This window comes from Aethalodelphis obliquidens, unplaced genomic scaffold (genome assembly GCF_003676395.1).
Source record: "Aethalodelphis obliquidens isolate GAN/ISIS:26980383/991018 unplaced genomic scaffold, ASM367639v1 scaffold23, whole genome shotgun sequence".
NCBI lineage: Eukaryota > Metazoa > Chordata > Mammalia > Artiodactyla > Delphinidae > Aethalodelphis > Aethalodelphis obliquidens.
Window position 1 is genome coordinate 24,880,149 of NW_020837967.1, and position 27,708 is coordinate 24,907,856.

The 27,708-nt window shown below is 48.0% G+C and overlaps 1 long non-coding RNA gene across 1 annotated transcript; it reads right to left on the reverse strand.

Annotated features, from left to right (window-relative positions):
* On the reverse strand, positions 1 to 27,395 carry LOC113628433 (uncharacterized). The gene is made up of 3 exons (XR_003436100.1): positions 26,932 to 27,395; positions 25,401 to 25,534; positions 1 to 4,393 (listed from the first exon to the last, which is right to left on the reverse strand). It is a non-coding gene; the product is annotated as an uncharacterized LOC113628433 (long non-coding RNA).
* Between the last annotated feature and the right edge of the window lie 313 nt (positions 27,396 to 27,708).

A 27,708-nucleotide genomic window follows, 5' to 3' on the forward strand; every position in this document is an offset into this window, starting at 1 on the left:
TGGGAGCACAGAGTCTTAACCACTGTGCCACCAGGGAAGCCCCTGCTTTATTTCATTTTAAATTCGACATTTCCTTTGTGGAGGTAAGAGCAAGCCCATCTCCACTCACTACGTAGACAGTACAGTGGTTTGAACTGTGTCCCCCTAAAAGCATGTCCATCTGGAACCTCAGAATGGGACCTAAGTTAGAACAGCGTCTTTGCAGATGTCATTAGTTAAGAATTCCCAGGGGCAATAATCTTGGCTTCAGGGCGGCCTCTAAGTCTAACGACTGGTATCCTTGTAAGAATAAGGTGGTGTGAAGATGGAAAGCAGGGACTGGAGGGAGGCTGCCACAAGCCAAGGGATGCGAGGCCACCAGAAGCCGGAAGTAGTAGGGAAGGATCCTCCTCTAGAGACTTCGCCGGGAATGTCGTTCTGCTGACATCTCAATTTTGGACTTCTAGCCTCCAGAACTGGGAGAGAATAAATTTTTGTTGTTTTCAGCCACCAAGTTTGTGGCACTTTGTTACGACAGCCCTAGGAAACTAATACAGACCGGAAAATCCCACCTGTGCCCACACTGTGGAAAGGGGAGAAACAATCAAAACTCCTTCACCTCCTTCACTCCACCTGTCTCCTCTGCTTTATTTGTCTATGCGGTGCTCACCACAGTGCAACACATTCCTGGTTTTTCTTTGTGCTTGTTTTTGTCTCTCCCCCACTAGCATGTAAGCTCCACGGGGCAGGGGTTTCCTATCCTGGTAACTGCTGTATCCCTGCAGCCTAGATCTATGCCTGCCATACAGTAGATGCTCAGTAAACGTTTGTTGAACTTAGGAATAAATGAAAGAATGAAACAGGCAGGAGTCCCGGGAATTGCCTAGTGTAATTTTTTTCTTCTTATAACACACAAAAATAAGAAGACTAAGAGGATTCGGGGAGAGGAATCAATAAGGGAGTGAATGGCGGAGGGTCAGGAAGACCAGAGCTGCTGGTCTGATGATGGAGAGTTCAGGGTGAGGATGGAAGGATGGACTGGGGCCTGAGTGTGAAAGGCCTTGCATCTGGGTAAAGAATTTGGACTTATCCTGAAGCAGCGGAAAGCCAATGGGTTTATTTAAAGCAGAGAAGTGATAGAGGTTTTTAAGGAATTGCTTGGAAGCAGTGGCAGTGATGAATTCAGGAGGCGAGAGAAGAGTGGCAGGAAGTGAAGTAAGAGATGCCAATGGCCCAAGGGGAAGTCGCCCCATCTGAAGTGTGAGGACAGCCCTGGAGAGGGATTGGAAGGGGGTGGAGAGGGGATCAACCTACAGGGGGCGGCCCAGCATGGCTCCCAGGTGTCTCCCACGGGGGCTGAGTGCCTGGTACTGGACAGCATAAGACATGGAGCAAGTTCGAGGTGGCACATACAAGTCTGGGGCGCCCATGGAACATTCGAGCAGAGATGTCCGGTACAGGTTGGACAGATAGGTCTGGAACTCAGGAAAGAGGGGAAAAGCTAAGGACCTATCACTGGGAGACACTGACAGAGATGCAGGCGGGAGAGTAGATGAGACCACCTGGTTGGGCGCAGATAGAAGGAAAGGGAATTCAAGGACAGACCTCTCGGGAACAGGAAGTAAAGATATCTACATGCAAGCACACTGATCAAAAGCAAGCTCAAAATGCTTACAGCTCTCCAGAGAAGGGCCAGCCTTTGGTAGTAAGTTAATATTTTTAATGATTCTGTTCTATTTGTCTTTTATCAAGCTTATCAATAATGAACCAACAATACTAATGTGGATAAGATAATAGGCTCTACATTAAAAGAAGGATAATTACAACAAGTCTCAATCATCCAAGATAAACACAGGAAATGGGAGTGATGGGCATTAAACTGGACCCAGAACACAAACAGGATTTCCTGTGTGTGGAAGAGGGTAACACAAAGAACCTACAATGTTTGAAAATCTCCTTCATCCTGGATGGATGGTACGGACAAAGGGCCATCTACTTCTTTCCTGACCGGCATGGAAAAACATCCTTCGTTCTCCTTTCTGTAAACCTACCCAGACCCTCTTGTGGTTCTACAATCACCTATCACTTGTTAACAACCTCCTTGTTAAAAGGTTCATGTAGAGGAAGCACGTGAGTTAGTGCTCTTGCTGTCTGACGCGGGGATTTGGGGTTTGGTTGCAGAATTCTTCCCAGAGGAGGGCCACAGAAAGGTCGGAAGAAGACGTGTGTCTGTCTGTTGAGGCGCCCCTCACATCTGCTGTGGAATTCCTTCTACTCACCAGCTGCTTCTCTTTCAACACTGAGTTCTGGTGTCAGCATTTCTGGGAAGCTGATCACTACATGGCTTCTCACCTCGCCCACCATCTAAACACCCAGAGGCTACATTAGAGCATCTTGTCTAAGACCCTAGTCATCCTCTCTACATATGCCTAACCCTGGAATGTGATTCCGTAACCATCTGTTTATCTGCCTTTCTCCACCACCAGACATGCGTTCCTTGGGACAAGGGATCTGTCTTTGTCATCTTCTGTAGAAACAACACCCAGAATGGTCCTGTCCTAGAGCTCAGAACCAGTGACACTGACCAGCCTGCATTGCCTGATGGCAGCCCGGGGACCTCTGCCCGGGCAGAAGGTGCAGGTGATCTGACCTTGACCCCTGCCATTGGCCTGACTCAACTCTCTGTGTCCAAGTATCCTCCTCGTCCATCTGCTCTGCCTCTCTTGAATCCGAGGACCAGAGCAAGGAGAATCCAGGGGAGGAGGAAACTGCAAAGTCTCCCCGAGAGAAAGGAGGCACAAGATCTAAGAGGAAATGACAGGCAGCCATGAACTTGGGGTGGAGAGCACACCACACATGAAAAAGAGAGAGAAGCCACTGAGACCGGCTTGGGATGGACCACAAGTCTACTTTCTGCCCTCCAAGAGGTTCCTGATCTTTCCTTTACTTGGAGAGCTGGTGACAGGGGCAGTGAGAATGGGTTTACTGCCTGGACATGCAACTGTTCTTACAGCCAAATTCAACCAATGAGAGAGAGGCACCCTCACACAGTTATTCAGTTAGAGCACCCGTGTGAAGACAAGCACTTCTATAGCAAGACTCTGTTTCCAAAGGGTATTACTGTCCACCATCTTGTTGGTGCTACTAGAATGTGAAATGGTTGACTCTTTTCATTTTTGATTATGGAAAACTTCAAACACAAAAGTAGAGAGTAGACGATATTGCCCCCCCAGAAAGCTCCTTCAACCCTTATCAACACTTTGCCAACCCTGTTTCATTTGTCTCTACCTCCCCTCTTTTTCTTTTGTATTAGAGTATTCTGAAGCAATTCCCGGATACCATTATTATTTTCACGATGTCATGATCACACCCAACAAAATTATAAATAATTCTTTGATACCATTTAGGGAATAATTGATTGCAGAACTAGTATCCCTACCCCATTATTTTTAATCCACAAAGACAAAAGTGATTAGCCCAAGGTCACGTGGCTGTCAGGAAGGGCACTGCACCAGACCTGGGCTCCTCTGACCTTATCGCCCAACGCACTCCCCACTGGAGCTCCCAAGCCAGAGAAGTGGAAGCGGGGAACAGTGACACAGGCGCAGAGGCAAGATCCAGCTGGTGTGCTTCTCGGTAGGTAAGATAGTGCAGCTGCAACTCTTTTTTCTTTGGGAGATTTGTTTACGTCTTTTCCCAGAATCAACCCAAATGGTGTGTTGCAGACAGAACACACAACCCCCGGGGCTCAGCCTCTCCGCAGCCACCCGCATGCGGGGGCTCAGGGGGCTCAAGCTGCTTGTTGGAGTGGGAGGGGCTCCATGTGCTCTCTGGATCTCAGAAGAAGAGCCTAGAAGAGTGACAGGACATCCACGTATTACCAACCTCCCCCTGGAGAGGAAGGACAGCCAAGCTGGAGACTTCCCAGGTAATGCTTCGGTGACCAGATCCTGTGTCCAGGTCAGGGTCCCCAGACCTGTCTGTATATTCCATTCCTTGTATACCTGCTCTGGTTCTTTTTGAAGAAGGCAACTGTTGGAAAGTTTCTCCCAGACAGGGGATGTTCAATAATACAGGCAGAAAACGGAGTGAGGGATACATCGGGCTGCACAAGACAACAGGAAAGGATCCTGGAGAAGGAAAAAAGGAAGAAGGTCCAGGATGGGGTGGAGAGGGTGACAGCAGCCTGTGACTGCGGGCGCCGGTGCTACAAAGTGTGTTTATTTCCGTCATCCTGAGTCATCAGCTTCACGGGCTTCCCAGCTGCACGGCTGTGTCACTCCTGATGTTGACATGTGTTTGGGAGGCAGGAAACTTGAGAACAGAGGAAAGGAGGTTTTTAAAAAACAACAACGGCAACCAGCAGCGAGATGGGAATGAGGTCATGGGGCCAAGATTCCATCCTCAGCAGGTCCTGGAACCAAAGGACATTTCAGAGCACAAAAAACAGCCTTACTTTTTTCCTGTCAAAATCCCAGCAAGATTTTTTGTAGATATAGACAGGATTATTCTAAAATTTTGTATGGAAAGGCAAAGAAAATAGAATAGCTAAAATAATTTTGAAAAAGAAGAGTAAAGCAAGAGGAATCAGTATATACGTGGTTTCAAGATTCACTGTATAGGGACAGTAGTCAAGGCAGTGGTGTTGGCACAGAGATAAACACACAGACCAGTGGGATAGAATAGAGCCCAGACATAGGCTCATACAGGTGTGCCCAACTGATTTTTTACAAAGATGCAAAAACTGGTCAATGGGGGAAAGATAGACCTTTTGACAAATGGTGCCAGAGCCACTGGGTATCCAAAAGCAAAAAGATGAACCTCATCCTAAGTCTTTAGCTTTATATGAAAATCAACTCCAGAAACATAGTGGACTTAAATGTAAAACATAAAACTGTGATTTTTTTTTAAAACATGGGAGTTTTTAAACCTCTTTAAAAACATGGGAAGAATCTTTGGGATTTAGAGCTGGGCAAAGAGTTCTCAGACTTAACAGCCAAAGCTCGATCCATAAAAGAGAGAAATGGATGAATTGGGCTTCATCAAAATTAGAATCTTTGGCTTTTTGAGACACCCTGTTAAGAGGATGAAAAGACAAGATACATAGAGAAAATATTTGTAGACCACATATCCAACAAAGGTCTAGTATCTAGAATATAGAGAGAGAATTCTCAAAATTTAACAGTATAAAACAAAAAATCCAATTAGAAAATAGGCAAAGGATACAAAGAGCCATTTTACCAAAGAGTACATACAGATGGAAAATAAACACATGAAAAGATGTTCAACATCATTAGCCGTCAGGGATTAACCATTCCGGTAGAATTAAAGGTGTTGCCTAATAAGCCAGTGGTTCTCACTCATGGCAGCAACAGGAGAATCAGCTGGGGTGGGGGAGGGCAGGGAACGGGTGAGAACCACTGACCCCAAGGGCTTTATTCCAGCTGGACACAGAGGATGCCCACGCTCATCTTCTTGCAGCTTCGGCCTTCCCCAGCTATGGTATTTTTGTGTCTATTTCTGGAGTGGCCTCTGTTTCCGGGGGCTCCTTCCTTCCCAACCGCTCCTCCTTGTATCTCTAGTCTGATCTGTCTTGACTTATCAGCCTGTACGTCTTCCCTTTTCTCATCAATGCTCATCCCCCCTCCACTGGTCCCTACTCATCCCAGTTTTCTTCCTACCTCTACAGCTCCATAGAGCAGGGGAATCTCATATGTCCTTCAACCTTCTTATGTTATGTTTAAATTCTTCTGGGGAGAAATTTTGAACCTGAGTCAACAGGAAAGCATGATGTCTGAAATTGTGGTTGCCTCTCAAAATTTTGGTTGTACGGCCATTATGCCTTATAGAAAACATGTGGTACCCTCTAGATCCCCTGGAATATTTTATACATATACCTATATCCACATCAATGTATCAATACATTTATATATATTACATACATTTAGACATATTATGGAGTAGAATCCTGGAAGTTTTTTGAAGATTGGAGAAATGCAAGTTGAAAAATGTGCAGAAGTCTTCTAATTTATTCAAGATCTTTAGGAAATAATCAAAACCAAGTCAGAACCGCTAAAGGTAGATATTGAGTATTCGTAAGACTAACAAGGTTGGTAAAACAAGGAAAGTTTCAAGCTGGTACCTTTTATTATAAGAGAGCAAGTAAAGAAGTCTCTGAGAATTTTAGGCCAATCAAAATGTCTTCATACGGAAAAAATATCCAACCAAATAATCAAAATCAATTCTGGCAAATAAGGTTCTGGGTTCTAAAGGGGTTTTATTAAGTAAGATGGCTTATGATAATGTTTATTGTAATAATACATTGTATCAGTCACAGTCAATATATTTCTGTAAGGGTTTATTGTAATAATACATTGTATCAGTCACAGTCAATATATTTCTGTAAGGGTCAGTCTTGTAATGATGAACAAGTTCTGGTCTTGGATCCACTGTGTATGACACGTGAATAACAGGTGGGAAATGACGCTCCCAGGGAATTACAGCAAGTATGGGCATGGGAGCAATTTCAGAGAGTGACCGTGGGAGCCAAGAGAACCCTCCCTCAAGGGGTGGTGGCTGTGTTGTGAGGAAGGGTCTCCAGTCTCTGACTTCCACTGACAGGGTCTTCCCCAAGAGCTGGGAGTCAGGAAACGTGACTTCAGGCACTGGCTGTAAGGCTGAAGGGCTCGTCGTTCAACATCCATTGACCTCATGTTTTGAATTGACAATGATATTAGCATTACCTTTATCTAGGATATTCTATAGGACAGGACATTAAAAACTTATTAGCTACCATGTCTAGGTCATGCCACTTTATCCAATGTCTAGTGGCTTCCTAGTAAAAAGATGTCCCACAAGGGACTCAATACTGTCATTCCTGGCCAGAAAACTCATCAATTTCTTGGCCCTGTGATTTCAGACATCCTCTGAAAGTTCTTCAAGTCCAATTCCTGACCCCTGGAAGGCTGTTGTGAGTTAAGAACAGGGCAAATCTAAGCCAACAGTCACACAACACCATCACAGTAAAGTGCCCCATCTTGTACCACGAGTCCAGGTGGAAACTAACAGTGACAAAGAAGTTTTCCCATGATGCCATCCGCCTACAAACACCTCTCCATTAGTTACCTCCAGGGATTCAGACAATTCGCCACTCCTAGGAGTTTCTTGGGAAACACCACTCGTGTCCCTCTTCCAGGGTACTCTGCAATGGGTCTCTGCTTTGGGAGAGCTGTTTTGCCTCTTTTCTACCAGATCTGGAACTTACGTCTCCAAAGTCTTAGCTGAGTTAAAATACTGACTCTTCGTTAAATACAAAAGTAATATCTTTAGTTTCAAATCACTTCCCTTAAAATACTTACTGATTACAAAGGGGAAAAAAGGGTCTGACAGACATCACGTCATCAAGGGATCAAAGTGAACATCCCCAGTAACAAGACAAACTGAAATCATGAACTGATAAGACGCAGTGAGAAAAACACAGCATCACTTCTGTGATACTCTTGCCAGATACACAGAACCTGAATTTCATCATGAGAGAACATCAGGCAAACCCAGACTCAGAGCCATTCTATAAACGACCCGGACTGTCATCTTCAAAGCTGTCAAGTCATGAGAGTCAAGGAAAGCCTGAGGAATGTTCCAGATGCAAGGAAACTAAAGAGACATGACAGCAGAAAGCAATGTGTGATTCCAAACTGTCTCCTTTCGCTACCAAGAAAACATTAGGGTAAGTGGCGAAATTTTAATCAGGCTGAGGATTAGGAGGTAGTAATGCATCACTGTTAACTTCCTGCTTTGCAAGGTTGTATAATGGTTGTGGAGGAGAATGTCCTTGCTTGTGTTTGGGGGGGATAGGGCATCGGATTAGAAACTTCCTCGTAAATAGTCTAAGGGGAAGAATTATTTGTACTGTACTTGTTACTTCCTTTAAGTTAGTGATTGTTTTAAAATCTAAAATACGTACACATATATGTTTTTAAAAGTATGCCTTACATAGTAGAGAGCTAGAAAAGAGGTTTTTGTTTTTTCTGGGTCCACCCAGGCTGGAAAAAAGTCTTCTTTATTGATGTATCTTTCTCAGAGGTGGCTGGTAATATTGCTCTAAGCTTGGCACCATCTTCAGAGGATGAGTTCAGCTTTGAAATTGAACAGACAAATGTGAAAACGTCCAGGACTGTTGGAATTATCAGCCTGGGCTGATAAAAAAAAAGCTTCATATAGATTGTATGAGTTATTTCAAACCAGGGCCTGGTTCCGGAACCACAAAATATGTGGGGTCCCTACTCTCACACTGAATTGTTAGAATCTACTCACTAAAGAAAGTCCTTTTCACTCATTACAGTTCTCCCAGGAGAGAGAGAGAGAGAGAGAAAGAGACGCCTGTGTTCCTTTGAAACTGCCCTTCACAACAAAGCACCACCTTTTCCTAATAAGGCCATCCACACTCTCAGACAGAATCAGCCACGCAATATAGTTCAAGTTCTCTGCGCATGCAACGTCAGACAGCAAGCAAAACATCTATTTACATGTTTCGTGATAATGATGTATATCTATTGTTCAGTCATTTCTCTACTTCTTACAAAAGAAGCAGAGTTCTTAGGCACAGCCCTGGCTGCGTCACTCCTGGCCAAACATGGGGGACTTGACCATCACCACAAAGTTGCCTCTAGTTACGGCTTGGCTTCCAACTTTGCCCTTTTACCCTTTTTAAGCTGAATAGAACTAGTTAATGAGTGAGGCATAATCTGGAGGTGGAGGTAGCAAAGATGAATTTAATTTGGCCAGAGGTCTGCAACTCAGTCTCTTTCCTCCTGAGAGCGGCGTTCTGTTCTGTTCACGGTACATTCCCTCTCTGGTTTGTCCCAAACTAAATGGAGAATGGAATGCGCCGCGGTTCAAACAGAACCCAGCTCGACAATAAAACCAGGGCCAGGCCTGCTGCTAACCTACGGGAGTGTTATTGTCAAAAGTCTTCCTGGAGGAGAAGGAAAAAGCCAGTGTCATCGCTGAGATGTGTGAAAACCAGGGGTTGTTCCGGGCCACAGATCACCCCTTCCCCTCCTGTTTCACACAGCTAATGTGAGTGGAGATGCCTGGGGCTGCATCTCCTGGTGGAAGGTGGGGCTTTTGTGATGGGCTTGGAGAAACTCTCCAGAGAGAAACTGCTCCAGGAGCAATGGAGGTAAGAAGTGGTTGGGAACAAAAAAAGAGAGAAATGTCACCGAGATCAGTGTTGCAGGAAGCAGTAGGGAAAGTCTCCACGTGGGTTACTGGAGGGATTTGAGAGAGACTCTCTGGATCCAGAGTTTCTGGGCGAAGGATGCTTGTTTCTCCTTTCTTTAAAAGAGACAGGTGTCTTAGGAGGTCTATGGCCTGGGAAAAAGAGGTTTTTTCTCATTCTGAGTCATATGAAGAGCATTCATCCTCTGAGCCAGGTGGGCGATCTCCCAGGAGACAATAAACCACTAACAAGGCTAGGACCCCTCTGTGATCCCACTGGCATGGAGTGACAGAGAAAGCTGACCTGAGTTCCAGCTGCAGTTTTGAGATGAAGCACTGGTGGGACCACAGAAGAAGCCTCTGAGGATGCGGTGACGCAGTTTCACCACCTGTGTAATGAGAGAGCTGTGCAGGGTCCTGCCTGGTTCCACCCTTCGTGCCTCTGGTCTTGGTGGAGACCCAGCATGGCAAACAGGAGGTGCTACTCCTTCCGGAACCCTGCTAGAGAACCACACCTCCCTGCTGTACCATGGAGACAGAGCAGATCCATGGAACCCAATCGATGCTGTAGGAGGGCAAGACTCGACCCCTGCCCTGGCTGTGACTGCTTCACCAAAAGCCCGGAGAGAAAAGATGGGCTCTCCTTCCCTGGTGGGAACTCTAGCTCAAATCGCACTTGCCTTGTGACAAAGGCTAGTGACGTAACGACTAAAACCATGATGATAATCTTACTAATGATAGCAGGTGACACCTAACGAACACTCACTACGTGCCAGGCCCCTTCCCAAGCCCTTCCTGTCTTTACTCCTGTACCCTCTCTCTACCTTGTTCACAGATGGGAAAACCAAGGCACAAGAAGGCTGGGTCGCTTGAGTTAGGACACACAGCCAGTAGGCTGTGGGGCTGCGATGTGAACTCCCACAGGCAGTGGCCGTCCATGCTGTCCACTTTGGGGCATCTCTTTTAATGATCTTATCATATAACATCTTTGCTTAAACTCTTCAGTGGCTCCAATCACCTAGACTATAAGCTAAAGTCAAGCCCCTTGGCAAGGAGCGCCCAGCCCTGCATGGCTGCCCTGGCCACCCTGCCTGGCCTCACCTTGCTGTGCTGTCCACCTGCATCCAAGGCTCCAGATGTGACGGTCACTTGCCTTCTCCAAGTGGACCATGCCCCCTCCCTGCCCTACTTCTTTTGCTTGGTAACGAGCCCATCACCATGTCCAGCTGGCAAATTCCTGGTCAGACATCACGTCATGAACAGGGTGGCCCCTTCTAAGGAGACTTTCCTGGCTCCTCCTGGTGGAATGAACCACATTTCCCTTCTGTGTTTCTCCACACTGTGTCCACAGTGTGCACATCTCTGTGTTACAGACCTGAGCTCATCGGAGCAGAGCTGCCTGCTTGCCCTGGTCTGTTTCCCCACTGAACTGGGACTTCCACTGCATCTCATTTAGTTTTGTATTCCCAGTGCCTAGCACACGGCAGACTTGCAATAAGTATTTGCGGGATTCAATTACATGACTTGGTAACTTTGGATTCATCTGTCTTCCCGAGGCAAACTTTAGATCGTAAATCCCTGGAAGGCAAGGACGGTTCCTTCCCCCGCACACATTTCTCGGTGCTGGGGGCACGGTTGGTGTTAAGCAAGTATTTGTTAAGTAAATGAATAAATGAACAACTACCTTGAGGATAAGCTTTAGCATGAAATGAGTAAAAGGGAGATCTAGATCCAGTTATCAGAAGAAACACCCAGTTTTCTGGATCTTATCCGCAGAAGTAACCAATGGGGCTAAAAAGGGTGGACAGTGGGAAATAAAGAAATGATTTCAGGAACATAGAGCAAGTAGAAGGTCAAGCAGGGAACATAGCTTTTTAGATTAAGAAAAGAGCCTTGTTAATGTAACAGTAATTGCTATTTTGTTCCAGGGGAAATCTGTGTCCAGATTTTATTTTCCTCTTGATGTTGTACTGTTTACATTAAACCCAAACTACTCTGATGCATTAGTACCCCTGGCTATTCTTTCCACTAAATACCAAGAAAAAATTTGCTTCCACCAGTCCATAAACAGACACTCATTTTCTTTATTAAGTCTTTGTTTGCTCTTTGTCCAATTACTTGAAAATAAGCTTTATGCTTCTACAGGGTATGAGGTGATGAGATTTCTGACCATGAGAAAGGAGTTTTCACAATCTACAGATATAAATCTTGGAAACTTGTGCTAAACCACAGAAGAAATATTTAAACAATGACAGATTCCTTTCTTCCTTTTTTTTTTAAGGATTTAAATTTCTTTCCAGTAATTCTAATTTCCCACTACAGGTCATTTAAAAGGAGGCCCCAGAGTAACATTTTACTGTAGACCCCACCTTAATCCCATCCCTCCCTGCAAACACTCCACCCTCAAAGGTGGCCTTATAATTTAGGTCGGAGTTTGCTGTTGCTGTTGTTTTTAGGTAGCAACTACCTCTCTGGCCCTTTGATTTACGTCGTACTTACTTCAAAAGATACAGTCTTTGAGGGGAATAAATGAGCAAATCTAATGTGTGTTTAAAATATTCTCTTAATTGTTTCTGTACGTATTTCTGGAAAGAAGGACATTTTTGGAGGAAGAATGGTCACGAACATTACTGGCAGATACAGGCCATCTGGAAGAGTTTATAAAAATCACAGAGGTTTTGCTCTGGCTGGGGTTGACGGTCTGGCCCTACTTTTTCAGTTGGGGAAACTGAGGCTTCTTAAGGGCCTGGAGGAGATCTCAGATGCTGGCTGAGCGGGGCCCTCATTCCAGCCTTCCCGATGCCCAGTCCAAAAGAGCCAATCACAATCCCACTAACTGCAAAAAGTCCTCCTGGTGACCACGACTCTGAAGGGAATTGTTGGTTAGGAAAATTCCAACACTGGGGAGCATTCTCTGTTACAGAAGATGCCAGATAATGAACCTGCTTTACAAGCGTGTGAGCTGTTCCGTTGGAGGAAACAAAGAATAAGGGGCATGGAAGTGAGGCCCGTAATGGGAGAGCACCTGACTTTCAAGAAAATGACTTTTATAGTTAATTCGCAGCCCTGACTCTATGATGCTCCTCCCTCCCCCGGAAGGACAAATGGCCCACCCATTAAAAAAGATGATGTGCTCTCTGAGTTCTAGAAAGCATAGAAAACAGACTAAATAAATCCATCATTAAGTCAGAAGGAAATGATGCATGGGAGATAAGGGATTTCCATATTTGACCTGAATAGTGGAAGTTTAAAGCCTACATTACCATGGAAGTGTTGAAAGGGTTAGAAACAGATAACGTACAAATGGGCAGAAAAAGTAAGATACCTGCTCCAGGTAACACCAGGCAGAGATGAGAAGCCCCGCCCACCAGATGTGGGAAGCATGGCATCAGGAATCCTCTGGAGGGCACCAGCCCGTTGGGAGGGGAACAGCTTCCTGCACACAAAGAGCTTCCTGGTGTTACCTGGGGGGATTCAACTCAGATGCCCTAGGGGTGACCCTGTGGAAAATGGACTAGAGGACAATTCAGCCACACCTATCAACGTGCAACATATGAATAGAGCCTGGGTCCGACAGTTCAACTGCAAGGGGTTTAGTCTACAGATATACTCACAAATACACACCAAGTCATGTAAAAGGCTGTATTACCGTAGTATTTGTGACTACGTAATAGGGGAATGACCTAAGTGTCCATCAACAGGAACGGGTCACACAAGGAACGTTTGTATGAAAGGCATGAGGTAGAGATACATACGAGCTTCTCTGCAGAAGTGTGCTGGCATGTTACCTTTCATGTAAAAAGCAGGGGATGTACTTATGAATGCATAAACAAGGTCCAGAAGGATACATGAGAACCTGTTATCTCTGGTTCCCTCAAAGTCTAAGGAAATCTCAACAATGACAATAACATCATCTCTCCACACAGAGCTTCCATGTGTTGGCACCCATTTGCGAACTTTACATGAATTAACAAACTTAATCTCCATTTTACAGACAGGGAGACTGAGGAGCAGGGAGTTTCCATAACTTGCCTAAGGCCACCCAGGCTGGCAGTGGAGGAGCTGGGTTTGAACCCTGGCATTCTGCCTGAAATCTATGCTCTGAACCATTACACTGTGAAATTTACTTTTCATTGTATATCCTGTTTATTTGAATTTTTTCTGTGACCGTATTTATTCATATATGTTTTCAGTGAAAAAAAATTTAAAAAGAGACTGGTTGGCCCCTTCCCTTCTTCTCATTAGAGCCCCAGACCGGTCTTTGGGTGAAAGACCCATAAGAGGGAGGATACAGTGCTGGCAGTGGGTCCAGATGCAGGAAGAGTCCAGGGGACTGAGGTGTCTGCTGGGGGCGCACTGGGGTGGCTTGGGGAACGCGTACGTGGGGGGTGAGGAGAAGCGATCACTTCTCCATGGGCTGCACTTCCTTTCTTTGATCACAACTCTCTATCTCGATTAAAGATTTGCTGTTTTCATCCTGCTGCAGAACATGCAAAACTTTGCCTTACCAGCAACTGTCATTGACTTTTCAACATCCATCATGTTTTTAAGAGTCATAACCAATTTTTATTTTCCTGCAGAGCTGTGGGAGCATCTGACTTTCCCACGCCAAGAAGCGGTTCTGAGGGAGTTGACTCCCATAGTGATCTCTGTACACTTCAGATGGAGGGAGAGTAGGAACTTGATAAACCAGTCTGAGGTCAGAAGAAAAGCAGGAGAGGGGCCCCAGGTAATGTGTGATGTGACCTCACATGCTCCCAGGCTCCAGATTCACCGAGCCAGGCAGGGAGCATGGCTTCTTCCTGGCCACCCGTTTTTCCCAATGGTTCAATGTATTACAGCGCTGAATGCAAAATCCTTTTGAAATTTTACAATAAAATACAAGAAAACTTACGTGTGTACTATGAATTCTGTATATGCCTCCCCCTTCCCCGAGCATTACAGATGATAAATTCACTGACTTCCAGGTAGGGGTAGCCTGGGAAGATTACTGAGAAATGTTCCCAGCCTGCTAATTGGTGGGTTAAGGATGCTAGGGCGGGAAAGGCAGGGAGGTCAGAGTCTAGCTCAGGACGAGTGCGGTGGAAACCTTAGGATGCTTTTTAAACCATAGGATGGGGGCTTCCCTGGTGGCACAGTGGTTAAGAATCTGTCTGCCAATGCAGGGGACACGGGTTTGAGCCCTGGTCCAGGAAGATTCCACATGTCGCAGAGCAACTAAGCCCACGCGCCACAACTACTGAGCCTGCGCTCTAGAGCCCGCAAGCCACAACTACTGAGCCTGCACTCTAGAGCCCGGGAGCCACAACTACTGAGCCCGTGTGCCACAACTATTGAAGCCCGCGCACGTAGAGCCCATGCTCCGCAACAAGAGAAGCCACCGCAATGAGAAGCCTGCGCACCGCAACAAAGAGTAGCCCCCGCTCGCCGCAACTAGAGAAAGCACAGCAACGAAGACCCAACCCAGCCAAAAATAAATAGAATTAAAAAATTTTTTAAATAAATAAATAAATAGACTATAGGATGAGAGACGTGATCTGGTGTATGTTTTTAGCTGCTGTGGAGGGAACACTATCGAAGGAAGAGTGGAATCAGAGCAGGTGGGATGCTGTGGTGAGATTCCGGGTGAAAGACGATGGCGACCACAATGGCGAGAGCTGGGAGGTGGTGAGGAGTGCTGGGCCCGGGGTCTGCTTTGGAGGTAGAGCCGTAACATTTGCTGACGTGGGAGAGTGAAGCGTATGGGAATCCAGGATGACTCGGGAGGGAAGCGGGTGTGGGCTCTGAAGGGTGGCGTGCGGCCTCCTGCCTTATTCCAGGCGGCCTCTGGCGGGGGTGGGGGGGGGGTCTCTGGAAACAGGGGCTGGGGGTGAGGCAGGTGCTGTTGTGATAAGGAGCCCTGGATCCAGGGCCGGGTCTCCTGGTCACCCCCTGGGCCTGCTGGGCACTAGCTGTGAGGCCTTGGAAACGTACTTAACTGCTCTGTGCCTCAATCTCCCCATCTGGGAAGGAAGGAGGGTTCCTGTCAGGATCAACACACGTGAATCACTTAGAAAAGTACCAAACACACGGTACGCTCAGGAGACGCAGCCCCAAGAAGATGGAAAGCAGGAGGGACCTTGCGGGTTTGGGGGTCGAGCCGAGGCTAGTTTCTCCCACGTGGAGCGGTCTTCGCTGCGGTAGAGCTGCCCACGGAGCGAGCCTCTAACCGAAACTTCTGGGAAACTTTCAGAGGCTTCAACGTGACCGTTTATCCAGCCAGAAGTGATCTGTGAGGCAAGTTGTTCTCCAATAAACACAGCAATTTGTGAAGAGTTTTTGGTTTTGTTCTTGGAAACGGGTACTGTTGTTATACAGGCTACAGTGAAGAGAACGATTTGTAAGCCTCAAGGCCTTGGCCTCAAAGTTACTGTTTTATTGAACTGCTCTCTGAAATAGTTCTGTTTTGTCTTTTTTTTTTTAAAGCAGTATTTAATAAACCAATTTGAACAGGAACAGAACCCCTGCAAACGTAAGAGATGGGACCCTCATACAGTAAAAAGATAGTGTTATAGTTAAGAGCTGTTCTCTAGCATTGAGCTGCCTGGGTTTGGTCCTGGCTCTGCCTTAGACCCACTGTGTGACCTTGAGTGAGCTACCTAACCTCTCTGAGCTTCTGCTTGTCTCAGATACGAAATGGAGATGATAACGAAAGCTTACACATAGCTTGTGGTGAGACTGGAATAGGGTCATGTGTACAAAGTAAAGCTCACCACAGTAAACCTGCAGTAATTGGGAATATTATAGTAGTAACACATGATGTACAAAGTAAACAAACATAAGACATTTAAAACCCCCCACAATGCCCACCCCATTTTCTCACTCCCTATTAGAAAGTATCAGACAGTTTACACTGCAGTAAGGAAACACTCCGAACCTCAGTGGCTTGGGAGAGGGACAGAGATGGGGGGTGGGCCAGGGGTTCTCCCTGGTCTGTGATGTCATTGGGTGGGTGGTGTCACCTCTGGTGGCCGCGTCTGCACCAGAGGGAAGGGGAGCTGGAGAGCCAGGCACCGCCTCTTAAATGTTTCCTCCTGGAAGTAACACACGTCATCTCTGCTTGCGTTCACCAGCCAGAACAAGTCCTGGCCTCGGGGAGCTCCAGGGAAGTAGGGAAGTGAAGTCCCCCCATGGCCGGAAGTAGAGGCTGGACAGTAAGTAGGTCTCACCCAGCCCCCCAGGGCCCCACCAGGCAATGTCCCAGCTCAGCAGGAGAATGAGGCGTGCGTGTCCCCCTGAGACAGGGGACTCCGTCCCTACAAGGCATCCTCTCAGACCCCCCCGTTTCCTGCCCTCCCAGCATCAGTGTGGCCCCTAAGAATGTTTTTAAAAGTACTGAGTCCTGCAAACTCATCAAAATGGCTCTGGAAGCCTGTCCAATAAGCACCACGTGACCTGATATTCTAGAATTCCGGGTGTCCACTGTAATTTTGATGCCTAGGTGGTTGTCACCATTAGAATTCATAGAAGAAAGGCTGAGAACTAGACACCAACCGCCTCTCGTTTAACATTGAAGCAGAATGTAAGCGAGGTGCTCTAATCATTAGCTCGCACGATAAGGTTTAGATTCACCTGAAATCCTCTCAACGTTTAAAGTTTTTACATTATGAAAATGTCAAACATACTGAAAAGCAGAGATGATAGTGGAATGAAATCCTTATACGAAGACTTGGTATCATTTCCCCACTGCTGCTTCTGGGTGTATCTCTAAAAAATACAGACTTTTATTTTTACATGACCACAGCCCATCATGACACCGAGTAGGTCCTGGGGCCCTCCTACTCCCAGCCTGTGATTAAACTCGCTCAACTGTCTAAACTTTTTATTTGAAGCTGATTTGTTCTACGTGGGATCCAAATGAGGTCTACAAATAGCTGTTGGGTGGTATGTGTCTCTTTTTTTTTTTAAAAAAAAGGCTTTTGTTGATTTCTTTGCATCTCTTGGATTACTGACGATGCCGTAACACACTGTCTACCACCTGAGGTTGCTTCTCTGTAAATTGCCTGGTCAGCTGCAATTCTGTTATTTGTGGGTTATTTTCATTTTGTTTGTGGAACGGTATTATATGTTATTTTAATTGAAGTATGGTTGATTTGCAATGTTATATGAGCTTCAGACGTACAGCATGGGGACTCCACGTTTGTACAGGTTGCACTCCATTAAAAGTTATTACAAAATAGGTTGTTGTGTCTCCTAAACTGGAGAAGCGCCTATTTCTGTCCCCGCGCCCCTGTGTGCCCTGGGCTGACGGCAGACGCAGGGTCACTGTCCCGTGGATGCCCCGCTTTCTGGGTTTGTCTGCTCCCTTCCTTGAGGTTCACTTTCTTCTTTTGGGTCCTGTCTCCAGGAGTTAGCTCTGGAGGCATGATTTGGTTTCGACTCAACCGTTCTGGTAAGGAGTTTTCACAGGAGGTGCCGGGCGGCCCACAGCGCATCCCATCCGCAGGTGCGCGGGGTCCCGTTGCCCACCCAGCGGGATGCTCAGCGAGTCTCCCGTTGTCACACGGACGTGCAGTCGCCCCTTCACGTGCAGACCATTCACTGGCGAGGGTGGCTTGATCAATCATTTCATTAGAGGTTGCAAAAGGCTGTTTTTACAGATTCATTACCTTTTCCCATTGCTCAGTGAGATTCCTTCAATAAAGTGGTTTTCCCTCATCCACTTAGAAACGGCGTCTGTTTCATTACCCTCGAATACAGTTCATAAGGAAGGGCTGGAGGGGAGCTTGATTCTTTCCTTTTGAGGCTCACTTTCAGAGTAAGGAGTTGGTGCCCTAGTTACTTCCCGTGGTGTCCAAAGGTTGCGTTTCTTGGCTGGTTGGTTGGTTGGTTTGCTCGTTTTTTTCTTTTTTCGGGGGGGATGAGAATCTCTCTCTCAAATGATGAGGATGATTATGGTGATGGACTCTTGGGTTTTTACCTATTTAGTGTATTTCAATCAATTGCATTTACCAATCCCTTCTGTTCTTCTATTTCACCCTCTTTAGCCACTGGGAGGCCTTCCACTTTGGCTCCTACGTCCTTTTCATGTGACCCATCAGTCTCCGCTTTCTTTCATCACAACGTATCTCAGCTCCTCTCGCCTGTTTCCTGCCTAGACTTGGCAGTAGCTGTACCTCCAAAGAGCCCTGCTTCCTCCTAGTGGGCCTACTGATTGCATTCCAGAACACAAAATACATGTCTCTGTACGCTCATCAGCCTGGGCATGAGAGCTAACATCTCTTCCTCCCCCACCTCCCCCAGAGCCGCCCACTCAGCAGGTCGGCTTTCTCCCAAAGGTCTGGAATAGATGACATTCTGTGGTCCCCTCATAAAGCTTCACTGCATTCCAAATGGGTAAATAATTGCATTCTTTGTATTTTCCCGATGCAGCTGTGAGTCTGAGAAGTGACAGACGCAGTGAGATGTAAACCAGGGCGCAGGCTAGTCAGAGAGCAATGTGGAGTTACAAGCAAAGGGGACCCTGAGGTCCAGGGGGCAGTGAGATAAGGGGGGAGGGGACCAAGACACGAGGTGGTACCGGGTCTTGCCCTGAACACATGTGCCAGCCCTGAGGGACTGGCCTCCTTTCCCTGGGAACATCACCGTCTTGGAAAGAGGGAACACAACTTCCAGAAGGATTCCCTGGGAGCAGAGGAAGAGGAAGGGGACCTCTGACTGAGATCAGCTGGATACACCAAACCATCAATGGTGGGTAGGGGGAACAGGCACCAGAGACAGATCCTGTTGCGTCCACACCCACCAGGAACCAGTGACACAGGAGGGGGAGGACGCTGCCCTTTGCAAAGACAAATGAGCAGATCGGATGAATGAACAAGGGAAGGGCCATGCCAAGTTCCCTTGAACTTGAGTAAGGAAACTTTGTACAAATTATAACCATCAGTAAACGAACTGCCAATTGAGTTCTTGAATCACTGGCAACTTGGAATCCAGAGGAGAGCCCTTCAGAGACGTGACATGGATTCTCTAGGTGCGAGCTGAGACAAAGATCTGATTTAACCAGCGGGCCCTCCCTTGGAACAGCGTGTTATCTTTCAGAGAAATGCAATGTTGATCTCTTCTCCTCGAGTTTGGCTCGGGACAGAAAGAATCTTCCACTGTGTGTCTGGAACTCGTGGAGACCGGGCATGGGGAATCTAGCTAAAGTTACGCTCCGGGCCGCACGCCATCTGCTGAGCCCTGTTGTGCAATTAGCAGACCTCGCCGTTGTAAACCGTGTGGCCTCCTGCACAGCTTGCTTGAGTCCCTGCCATCAGAACAAGCTTTATATGGGCCGTCACCGCTCAGTGTTCTGCAAGTCATTTCCCTCGCGTGAGACCATACAAGGTTAGGGTCTCTGTCCACTTTGTTTCAAGGGTCACCTAACCAGGTCCTGCAGGATTTCACATCTGATTCAAAGGCACCCGGCGTCCTGGTGTTCCCAGGAGAAATGTGGGGAAATAAAACCCATGGCTGACACGTGGAAGAGGCTGCTGGGGGTGCTCCGAGAGCTTGTCCAGGTGGGCTTTGCAAAATCCCGCGTTCAGGCAAAGCCCCGGTATTTTAAACAGACAGGAAGCTGGCAGAGAGAGCCTCCCCGAGTGACCAGCCTGTCGATATCATTTTCTGCCTGTCGTGCCGGTCTGTCTCCTGAGGGCACGGAAATAAGTCTGAGGTGGCTTTGAGATAAGCACATTCGGGGTGTGCTGACTCGTGATCTCAGTGCTGCTGGGGTCCCCAAATCCAAGGAGAAGCCGCACCCAGAAAGCTCTCGGTGGGCGCGGGGGTGGCTTTGGAGCACTGGCTCCAGCATCTGCTCCTGCTACTTGTGCTGTCACCCTCTCCATCCATCACCCACCCTCTCTTTCCGTCCCCCCTCCCCACCCAAACGACCCCCGCCTTGCCAGTGGCCGCGCTCAGTAGGTTAATACTGAATTACGAATGCCAACAATTACCGATACTGATATTACAGAATGTAATACTGAGCGTTGGAGCTGAAGCGAGACAGCAGGGGTGGCGAGATCTCACCTGGGGTCTCTCTGGGGAGGGGGTCCCATCCCCTTCTTTGTCCTTTCAGGGATATGATACTTTCGAAGACTACCGGGAAAAGGTTTCAATTTGAAAAGCGTTAAGATGCACGTTCAGCTGGTAGAAGCCGCCACTCTGCAACTGATGAGAAGACACTGAAGACGTTGGGAAGGGACTTCCCAGGTGGTCCAGTATCCACCTTGCAAGGCAGGGGACACTAGTTCGATTCCAGGCGGGGGAACGTAGATCCCACATGCTGCGGGGCACCTAAACCCGCGACGCAACTGCTGAGCCCGCGTGCTCTGGAGCCCACGAGCTGCAGCTAAGACCCGATGCAGCCACGTAAATCAATCAGTAAATATCTTTTTTTTAACGTTGAGAAAACTGCTGGGAAGCTGATTTCAGGGCTGGGCTTCTGGACCTTTCTCTATCTTCAAGCAGGACTGCCAGGGCACTCTATTCTCAGAGCTTCTGTGCAATTCGGGGTGGAGGGCCACAGGGGAACGTGGGAGGAAGCAGAGACAGGCTTGCTTCAGACTCCCCCGGACTGTCAGCGGGGTAAGCATGTGAGGCTCAACGTCAGGTCAGCTCTTAGCGGCCTTGCTCTTCGATCCCCCCACTGAGCTCATCTGGGGGCCTCCCCTGGCCTGGGGGCAGATCTAAGGGCCCGGGGCCCCAGATCCGTGCAAACCGCCGGCTTCCTGGGTGTAGTGTGGGACCGCCTCCTGCAGGGGGCGCTCGGGAGCCCCTCGCCCTGTACACTGGGGTGGCGTGGCCGCGCAGAGGGGGCGGCGCCAGCTCTGCGGGATTTCACTCTGGTGCCAGAGAACAACCCCGTCTTCTCTGCCCATCTTTTCTCTCTCCTGGTCCTGCTACGTAGGGGCGGTTCCTCCTCCCAGTCTGCGTCCCATCTTCCATTTTCCTGCCCCCTTCTCCCCCTCTCTTGGTTCTCCTCTTTTCTCCTTTCCTCTACCTGTAGTCTTTTCGGCCTGCATCATCGCCCCCGCCCCTCATCAGTCCATCTAATCAGTCAACTCACCAAGAGCCTGCTGCGTGCCAGGCGGTTCTCTGCACCGGAGGTGGGGCAGGTACAAGGCAGAGAGATCCTGGACCTCTAAAATGGACCTGGTGGGCGATGGTGGGACAGACTGATGACAAGGAAGCCGAGGGGTGGATATGGTAATCTCACGAAGTGAGAGATGCAGTAAAGAAGGTATATTAGAGAAATGAGACCGAAAGTGACAGTGAGAAAGGGAGAACTCTTTTAGCCAATTTGGTCAAAAGAAGGATTTTTTTGAGAAGGTAACATATACTTCGGACTTGAATACTGAAAAGGAGGTGGCTGTGTGAAGAGTTGAGAGAAGGTTTGGTAAGTGCAAAGGTTCTGAGGCAGCTGGGAGCTGGTGTATCTGAGCCGGGAAGGAGGCCAGTGTGGCCGCAGCTTAGCGAGCCCCAGGAACCGAGGTGGATGAGTAAGTGGGAAAGTTGTAATCTGCAGGAAAGGGTTTGGGTTTGACTCTGGTTGAGTCAGGAAGATGCTGGCAGTATTTAAGCAGGTGAGTGGTAAGAGAATATTTCTGTCTTAGGAAGCTTCTGTCTGTGCAGAGGGGCAGGGGTGGTGGCCAGGAGGCCAGCTGGGAGGCTTTGCAGTAGCCCAGAGATAGTAGGGGCTTAGACCCTCAGTGGAGCAGAAGAGGGGGGACGAGAGGTCAGATTCAGGGTACCTTTGGGAATCCGACTGGCTAAGGCAAAGAGATAAAGAGGCTAAATTTCCTTTCCTCCCCTTTTCTCCCCTTTCCTCTTCAGCTTCCTTCTTCTCCTCCTTTTTCTCAATTGAATGGTGCTGTATATTGAGAGTAGCAGGTTAGAGGTGGGGAGAAATCAAAAGATATACTTTGGTCATGGCCTCAGCTAACCTATAAGGCAACTTGGAGAGAATTAGAAAGGCACCCCCATGGAAGGTACCTCCTCTGCTCTGCGGTTGGAGCCCACACCTGAGCTCAGGGCTTAGGAAGCTGGACATGGGCTGCACGCCCATCGGGCTCCCTTGGCTGGCTGCCTTAGGCAGTACACAAGCTGGACAACAGTCCATGGCGACCCTGGTCTGGCCCGTATCACATCTGAGATACCTGTTAGGCATCCAAATAGAGATGATAGGTAGACAGCTGAATAAGCGGGTCTGAATTTCAGGGAGAAATCGGGGCTAGAGATGTGAATTTAGGAGGCATAAGAAAAGACGGAATTTAAATTCAGGGGGCTGTTTGAGATGCCCTAGGCTGTGAGGGTGAAGGAAGAAGAGAAGCAGGCTAGGAAGTAAGCCTGGGACACTCCATGATGCAGCAGTCAGGAAAGAGGAGGGGAACGCAGCAGAATGACCCAGAAAGAGCTGCTGGTGACACGGGGACAACCTGGGAAGCAATGACCCAGACAGCAAATGAAGAGAGGATTTGAAGAGGCGGAGATGGGCTCTGTCAGGTGACGCTGAGGCTTAAGTAAGATGAGTGGTGAGCGGAGCATCTGGTCAGGTGGAGACTCGGGGTGCAGAGTGTGGGAAACGGGGCAAAGCTTGATTGGAATGGGCTGGGCACAGAGAAGGAGACAGAGGCGACCCTTTGGAGGCGTTCTGATAAAAGGGGGAGAGAGAAAAGCAGGAGGTGAGTGCGAGCACAGGGCAGGCAGCGAGGTTCAACCAGAGCAGACCAGGAGGGCAAAGAAAGAGTAAGGGAAGCAAGGGACCAGAGGGTGTCTGCAGAGTGATCATTAGAGCATAGGACACAGACTCTTATTAAGAAAAAAAAAAAAAAAGGCCTGAAATACACATAAGAGAATATATATAGTCAAGACCTTTCCTAGCTCAATCGCAAGGGCAGAAAGTATTAATAAGAGGACTAGGTGATGAAATGATACATGTATCAAAGTTACTGTAAAGGAATCTGCAAGCAACACTTATAAACTGACTTTGAAGCACTTGCTAAGTCCAAGCTCTGTAGTGAGAATTTTATACGCATTATTATTTAATTAATTTACTTATTTATTTTTGGCTGCGTTGGGTCCTCATCGCTGCGTGCGGGCTTTCTCTAGTTGCGGTGAGCAGGGGCTACTCTTCGTTGCGGTGCGCGGGCTTCTCATTGCGGTGGCTTCTCTTGTTGCGGAGCACGGGCTCTAGGTGCGCGAGCTTCAGTAGTTGTGGCACGTGGGCTCAGTAGTTGTGGTGCACAGGCTCTAGAGCACAGGCTCAGTAGTTGTGGCACACAGGCTTAGTTGCTCTGCGGCGTGTGGGATCTTCCCGGACCAGGGCTCGAACCCGTGTCCCCTGCACTGGCAGGCAGATTCTTAACCACTGTGCCCCCAGGGAAGTCCCTATATGCGTTATTTTTATTTAATCTCAGTACAATACTTTCTTGTAGGCACAGAATCTGAACTTTCAAGGCTGTGCAGCTAACTAAGTTATAATGCTTCTTCAAACTTGGAAAGGATATTTGCAACATATGTGACAATTTTAAAAGACTGAATATTCATTAAATATTAAAAGCTCTTAGACATCAATAAGAAAAAGAACCACTTAATAGAAAGATAAAGCAAGGAGCCACAAACAGGCAATTCAACAAAAGAAAGAAATACAAGAGGCTAATAATATTCCCCTCGGCATCCCTGAGATACAGGAAATTCAACAATGGTAAAAGCCTATTAGTTTAGCAGAGATTAAAAACATACTGGAAGTTGGTACTGTCGTGCATTTTGCCGGAGCTTAAATTGGTACAAGCTTTGTAATGTGGCCAGTTTGGCGATATCTGAGGTCCTCTCCTTTCACCCAGGGATTCCTCCTTAGAGTTTATTGTATAGAAATCAAGCAGGTAAAGATATATGTTCAAATATTTGGTTTACATTATTTATTATAGAAAAAAATCCAAATGGCCACCAATCAGGAACTGGTGACATAAATTATGGTAAACCATGGAATGAAATATAATGAAAAACTTTCAAATATTGAGGTAGAAGCTAACGAACTGACCTGTGAAAAGTCTACAGCATATTGTTTAGTGAATGAAAGGGATGTATTCAGTGTGTAAACGGTGGTTCTATTTAGCCTCACGTCTACTCGTTTGTGCAGAGCCAAGGTACAGAATAGCATCCACGCCACTGTAAAGCAATTATACCCCAATAAAGATGTTAAAAAAAGAAAAAAAGAATAGCGCACACGGAACTATTCTCCTTTGGGGGTGCTTTTCGGGAGGATTTCAGTTTTATTTTCTATGTTTCATTGTTTATCTTCCACTGAATATATATTATTTTTATAGTCATAAAAAAGGAAATAAAATGTCATATAATTAAGACACCTCATCAGGATGGGAGTTCCTTTTTTTTGCCTCTGTCAATCGTTACCACTTTCCCTTTCCCCCTCCCTCTGCCCCCACTTCCTCCCTCCTCTTTCCTCTCTCTCTTTTTACTGATTCCAGTTGAGTAGCTGTGTGCCACCCTGCGCAGATTACAGCTGTATCACCTGTGGAGGGCGGGACTCTATCCATCAGGCATTCTGTACCCGGCACAGTGACCAGCACCCCTCCAAGTGCAGGCAGCCCCGGTTAGCACTTGCTAATGAGCAGTGGGTTCAGTGATGGTAACACATCTACTTTCCACTGTTCCCCTGGAGCAGTGAGGCCGTTACTCTTGCTGGACCCACTGTGAGCGGAGAGCTCACTACACGGAACGCTCCAGGTCGGTTTGTTGAAGGGCTCACAGAGAACTCGGGCTGCCTTGAGGTCTACGTTCGGCTCAGCTATTTGCCCTGTGCTTAGCACAGAAGCCACACTGCACGTACTCCATAAATGCCGGATGCGGCGATTATTATAGTTAACACTGCCGTACGGTTACTCGCAAGTTATTCAGAGGGTAGATCCCAAGAGTTCTCATTACAGGGAGAAAAAAAACCATTTTTTCCTTTTTTTTTTTGTATCTATATGAGATGATGGATGTTCGCTAAACTTATCGTGATAATCATTTCCTAATATATGGAAGTCAAATCATCATGCAGTCCACCTGAAACATACAGTGCTGTACATCAATTATACCTCAGTAAAACGGGAAAACATGACTAAGATAAAAAGTAAACGTTGAATGAATGGGTGGACAAAAGAATAAATGCCAATGTATCTTACCATTTGTGGTTCCTGAAATATTCTGTGTTCAAAACCGTCATACCTGAGACTGCTCCTCGAGATGTGGCCTGAGGGCAGCAGCATCGTTTCACCTGGGGCTCATTAGAAATGCAGCAACGTGGGCACCCGCAGACCTGCTGAAACAGATGTGCATTTGGACACGATCCCCAGCAATTCGCACGCGTGTGTGGGGCCTGCTTTAGAGGGGAAGTAGGTGGCTGCTGTTGTTTTAATTTCTGGGTTTAATGTTCTCTAGCTCTTCGGTACTTAATTATGAGACTTTAGAGGTTTCACTGGAGGACAGGCTAAGAGGAGGTGGCCCTGCATAACTGCAGGCTTCAGCGGCTAGGAGAGAGTTGACGGAGCAACTTTTAAATCAAGGATGAAATGTCTGTGTTCCCACGATGTGGCTAGCCCTCTATTTCTGCTTTAGCCGTGCCTGGTCCCAGCCTCCCCTGGGATGGGCAGGATTAAGGCAAGGCCTCCTCTCTGGGTGAGTGAAGCAAGCTGGCTGTTTGCCCTCCACAGCCTGCGCCTGAAGCCAGGTCAGTGGTCCTATGAAGCCACCCGGCGGTGGAGTGTTTTCCATCTGGGAAGTAGCTCAGAGCCCGGCTCAGCTGCCAGGGACAAAGAAGGCCGTGGCTCCCGCCCTGCTTTCTGCCCACGCTCTCAGAGCCCCATGAAATCAGCCCCCTCCATCCAGCTCTTTACAGACAGGCGGGGTGTCCAGGATTATGATGGAGGGGCCCTGGCAGGGAGGAGTGGAAAACAAGTCCTGATTCCAAGCCCAAGTCCTGGTTATGAGCCCCTTGCTGCTTTCCAGAAGACTGCTGATGCAGGCTGCCCTCGGCCAGGGCTGGTCCAGCCTCCAGAGCAAGGCGCAGGCTGATGTCCACTGGGGGGGGGGGCACACCCACTCCCCATGGGGAGGAAGGTGGCTTCACCTGGTCCATCAGCTGAAGAGCTAGGAAGTAGCTGGGCTCTCCCTCCCTCCCTCCCTCCTCCCTCCTTCCCCCTCCTTCCCCCTCCCCTCTCCCCTCCCCCCCTCCCCCTCCCATATCCCCCTCCCTGTCCTTCCTCCTCCCCACCTCCTCCTTGCCACCCCAGCCCCACCTCCTGTCCTTCTCTCTCCCTTTATCTGGGGGCAGGCAGGAGCGAGCTGAGCTGGCCTCTGATGATTCTGTCTTTGGCTGCAGAAACTTGACTTTGGGTCAGGATCAAGATTCCAAAAAGACGGCCTCTCTGCCGTCCTGATTTTATTGAAGGGCTCCTGCCAGTCTGTCTGAAACAGCAGAGATAAGTATAATCCACTTTCATCGCAGCCAAGGTCGCTGGATAAAGTTGGAATTTGATAAAGAGCTAAACTGCTGTTGAAACACGGGAAACCTTGCTGAAGCGAGTTCTTCTAGCTGCTTCCTCACGCAGAGTGAGTGCAGGGCGCCAGGTCCAGCCAAGACAGATTCCTGGGCCCCGCAGCTATTGACTTCAGCTGCTAAACATTTAGCTTGCTACTTGTAACTCCCTCACTCACCTGCTGGGAGAATCCCGATAACTGGTGGAAGCTGAGTCCAAACAGCTCTCCGGGAGCAAAGCGTAGATGCCCCCGCCCCCCGAAACGCCTCAGGGGCTGAGAAGGCAGTTCCCATCAGGAGCAAGAAGCATCCTCTCCGTGAGCATTTGCAAGGTGTGTTCCACGTGGCCTCTGCGGCGTGGCAAGCGCGACTGCAGGTGTGCTGCAGGATGGGCAGGTACCGCCCAGGGAGCATTTAACCCCGCCCCTCGCTGGCAACTAAGTTATCCCTTTTGAGTCCCAGCTCCTTTAGTTGTAAAATGGGAACAGCAACGCCCACTACAAAAGTTTGTTGGTTAAATGAGGAAAGATCCGCCTTGCTCCACCGTGGGTGCCAGTAAATATTTGTTCTCTTTATTGGCACCAAAATTCTTGGCGGAGATGTGGGAGAGAGGATTGGGGGTATCACGGTGACTTTTTTCCAACCTACGTACCTCTATCCCCCCAACTCCCTGCTGCCTGAGCCGGGTATTCAGATGTCCTCCTCTCCTGCCTTCGCCTCCAGGTCCTTGCAAATCACGGCCACACGCACAAACATCCCCAGTGGGAGTAGGCCTTTGTCAAAGTGCGAATTCTCCTTGGAGGAGAAGCAGGCTGAGTCCCGCCCCCAGGGCATGAGTGCACGTCTTGGGTGTGCTCTCCTAATCCCCAGCAGTGCTTCAGCTTCAGGAGCAGACCTAGCCGGGGAGGAGAGGGAATGGTGAAGGGGGAGAGGTGAGGAGAAGAGGAAAAGACCGG